General features: G+C 40.8%; 1 pseudogene; it reads left to right on the forward strand.

The window, feature by feature from the left end:
* Positions 1-216: 216 nt before the first annotated feature.
* LOC101411638 (adenylyl cyclase-associated protein 1 pseudogene) lies at positions 217-1,647 on the forward strand (annotated as a pseudogene).
* The last annotated feature ends 2,369 nt before the right edge of the window (positions 1,648-4,016 follow it).

Below are 4,016 nucleotides of genomic sequence, written 5' to 3' on the forward strand. Positions count from 1 at the left end.
CTAGCTAAATTCCCATTATAGCGAGGTTAAGCTAACTTTTGCTGATTTACCTTGGTTTCATCCAAACAAAAGCCATCAACTAATATCAAATTATAGCTCATTCATCAAGAAAAGTGCATGAAGTAGATAAAACAATTAAAATACTATGTGTTACAGCTTATCAAAATTTTTCACTTGCTATTTCCAATGTGAGACAGAGCTCTGAGGTGGTATATTATGGTTGACATGCAAAATCTGGTGGAAAAATTAGAGAGGATAGTGAGTCACTTGGAGGCAGTATCCCAGGTCTCTGACATGCACTATAGGTGAGGAGACAGTAATCCAAAAGGAGCAGCTCCTGATGTGCAAGCATTTGATTTACTGCTTGTCGGCCCTGTAGTAGAATACCTGAAGATCCGTTAAGAGATTGGGGGAGATGTGCAGAAGTACATGGAGATGGTCCACACAGGTCTGAAGTTGGAGTGAATTCTCTCGGCTACAGCTTCTCAGTGCCAGCAACCAGCATGTAATAAATTTTCTGAATTGTTGACACCCATCTCAGAACAGATCCAAGAAGTGATAACATTTTAGGAGAAGATCCAAGGGAGCAAATAACTCAATCATCTGTCAACTGTCAAAGACAGCATCCAGGACCTGGGTTGGGTAGCTGTGGCTTACAAATCTGGTCCTTATGAGGAAGAAAGGAATGATGCCACATTTTGTACAGATCGTGTCCTCGAGGAGTACAAAGATGTGGATAAGAAGCATGTGGACTGGGTCAAAACTCACTTGAGTATATGGACCGAGCTTTGGATTGACATTAAGGAGTATCATAGTATTAGACTGGCCTGGAGCAAAATAAGCCCTGTGGCAAAAGAACTGAGTGGATTGCCAACTGGACCCTCTGCTGGATCGGGTCCTCCTCCGCCATTACCAGAAACTCATTCCCCCTCAGTCCTTACCTATTCAGGCTCAGATGACTTTGCTGTATATGCCGCACTAATTGCTCAGATTAATTGGAGGGAGAGCATCACACATGCTCTGAAACATGTATCTAATGGCACAAAGGGTCACAAGAACCCTGCCCTGAAGGCTCAAAGTGGTCCAGTACACAGGGACCCCAAACAATTTTTTGCACCTAAACCAAGAGTCAGTCCCTCCCCCAAAGCAGCCACAAAGGAAGAGCCAGTTCTACTTGAACTGGAAGGCAAGAAGTAGAGAGTAGAAAATCAGTAGAATGTTTCTAACATGGTGATTGATGATACAGAGCTGAAACAGGTGGCTTATACCTACAAGAGTGTCAGCACAACATTGTAAATCAAGGGCAAAACTAACTCCATTATAGTAAATAACTGTAAGAAAACTTGTATGGTGTTTGATGACATGGTGGGCATTGTGAAGATAATCAGTAGTTGGGATGTCAAAGTTCAGGTACTGTGTAAAGTGCCGACTATTTTCATCAAATAATCAAGCCCCAAACAGATGACTGACATGCTTACCTGAGTGAGAATTCCCTGCACTGTCAGAGTCAGTGCCAAATCATCTGAGATGAGTGTCATTATTCCTACAGAAGGTGATGACTTTAAAGAGTACCCAGTCCCTGAGCTGTTCAAGACCCTATGGAATGGGCAAAAATCAGTCACCACGGTGACAGAAATTGTTGTATAAGTGAATTCCCATGGGTTCTTTGCCCTTTCCCTTCACACCATAGGATAAATTTGTATCAAGATAGTTCTTTTTCTAGATTTCCTCTACCTTTCTGCTCTTAAACTGCTACTCTGTTCTATGAAGTATAGCTGCCTGCCTTCTCTGAAATATACCTGAGACTAAGATTTGGGGTGAGACAGCAGGTCAGTTGATCATCTGCAAGAAGGTATAGTTTTCTATATCAGATCAACCACATCACCAGTCTATTCTTTTAGAACAGTAGACCAAGATTACTGGGTTTTAGCTTTCAGCTTTTGGAGATCATTCGTCAAGAGTCTTTTGGGAAAAATAAAACTTTCCCCAAGAATTAATAGGTAAATATGTTCACACCAGTTAATCTTTTTCTAACAGTGAGCATGAGGATAGCAAGTGGTGTGATTCCAGTTGATTCTAAAAGTAATTTTTCACTGTTGACAAGTGAGACAAGAGCTGCACTGGACCAAAGGCCAAGCTTGACCATCTAACATTCTAAGCAATTTGTTTCCTGTAAATATTCCTTTTATTTTCATTCCTTCCTGGGTCTGCCTGTACCATGAGCTAGTAGGTTCTCCTGTACCAGCTGCTGTAGTATAGCCATGCCCTGTGCCCAGAGTAGTTAAGGGAGTCTCTGGTCCTTTCTTTCTTTGGGATCTCACCTACCACCTTCCTACAGAGATAAACTTAAAAGAAAAGGGGGAGAAGAGAGGAAAAACACCACTCCATTCCTAGGAGTCGGGCGTTCCTTCCTCCATCATGCTATTTACCACCTTCCTTTTCCCGTCATGCTCAACAGCATATAGCTTCTGTACAGGCACCTGAGCAGAGGACTAAAACCTCCACTGCAGGCTGGTTTTAGGTATCCGTTTATGGCAGAACCTGGCACAACACTGCTACTGGTCAAACACTTTCCAAAATATGCAACTTTTGTGGTGGGAGAGTGTCCTGTGACTTATCTCTGAAATAGGCCTGTGGAAATACTCTTTTATGCACTTTAAAGTTATACAGAAAATAAACTTGCTTATTTATTTCAGTATATATGCTGTACAGAGATGTAAAAATATTGAGAAGAAAAATGACAACAAGGATAAAAAACTAGTCTTTAATTCAGAAAACTTGATAAAATTAAACATTTCCCATCCTCCCTCATGCCTCCCACTTTTTTTCGTGCTGCCTCAGGCATCCACCTTACTCTGGCTAAGTAACTTCCCTCAACACTGACCTTTGACCTAGTGGTATAAATTGTGGTATAAATTGCCCCAGAGCCTAAAGCAGCATCCACTGCTAGTACTCAAATACTTCACCCCAAAACACACAGCTGATTCCAACTGAATAAGCTCACCACCTCCTGCCTTCAGACCCCCAGTTCTTTCCCTAACCAATCCTTGGCTCTAGGTGGGAAATTTACTAACCTTCTTTCCTGGAGCAGAGCCAAGACTTGCTCTGCTTGTATGTTCCCAGAGGCTGGTTGAGCCACTACAGGGGATCAGGCTTCCCATCTACCTCTCACAGTACCCTTCTCTCACTGGGACCTGTGAGTAACTGTCTTTTCTCTTGCTGTTTTCCACTGCGTCCTATCTGAATTCTATCCAGACCAAATTTAAAATCCAACTTAATTCCAAACAGTACATGGCACAGTGAGGAGTTAGACTAAATTCTTCTTTTTGAATATAATGATTAAACGTAGAAAATTTTTAGAATTACAGTGAGCAGAATAAATACATGTAAGATATATGAACTAGGGACACCATGAAGTAATAGTACATTCATTGTAATGGTGATCATAATGTTAAATTTAGAACACAAATTTTATTATACAACACAAATATCGATTTGATTAAAAATGATAAAATTCCTTATAAGTTTTGGCTGCCTAGTAAATGTCCTTGCTGAACACAAAGACCAGGATTGCTCATTAGGAACCCAATGTATCCAGTTCCAGTGTTTGACTTTGTAAAGATGCCTGAGAACTTGCATGGGGTCACATATGGGTGCCTCAGTCGTAACCTTAAGAGTAAGAAGTCATTGCTGAAGTCTAGGAAAGGACATTTTTGTGCAATAAGATGTAACCAGAAGGAGTAACAATGGGCACATTAATTAAAACTAGGTAAATGCCCAAGAGTTTCTAAAAATTTTAAAATGCCGGATATTTCTGTTTGAAAGGCCACGTGTCAAAGGCAATGGCAGTTAAAAAAGGTCCTTGGAAAAGAGAATGACAAAGAAGACACAAGGAAATGAATTTGCATAACGTTGAATTTCACTTTTCCCAGAGGGATGATTTTATTTGATCCCAGCCTTAGCCAGGTCAGGTTTTCTAATTGGAAGCATAACTATTAAATCTACAATTAAGCAGG

Source organism: Dasypus novemcinctus, chromosome 15, assembly GCF_030445035.2.
Source record: "Dasypus novemcinctus isolate mDasNov1 chromosome 15, mDasNov1.1.hap2, whole genome shotgun sequence".
In the NCBI taxonomy this organism is placed as follows: Eukaryota; Metazoa; Chordata; class Mammalia; order Cingulata; family Dasypodidae; genus Dasypus; species Dasypus novemcinctus.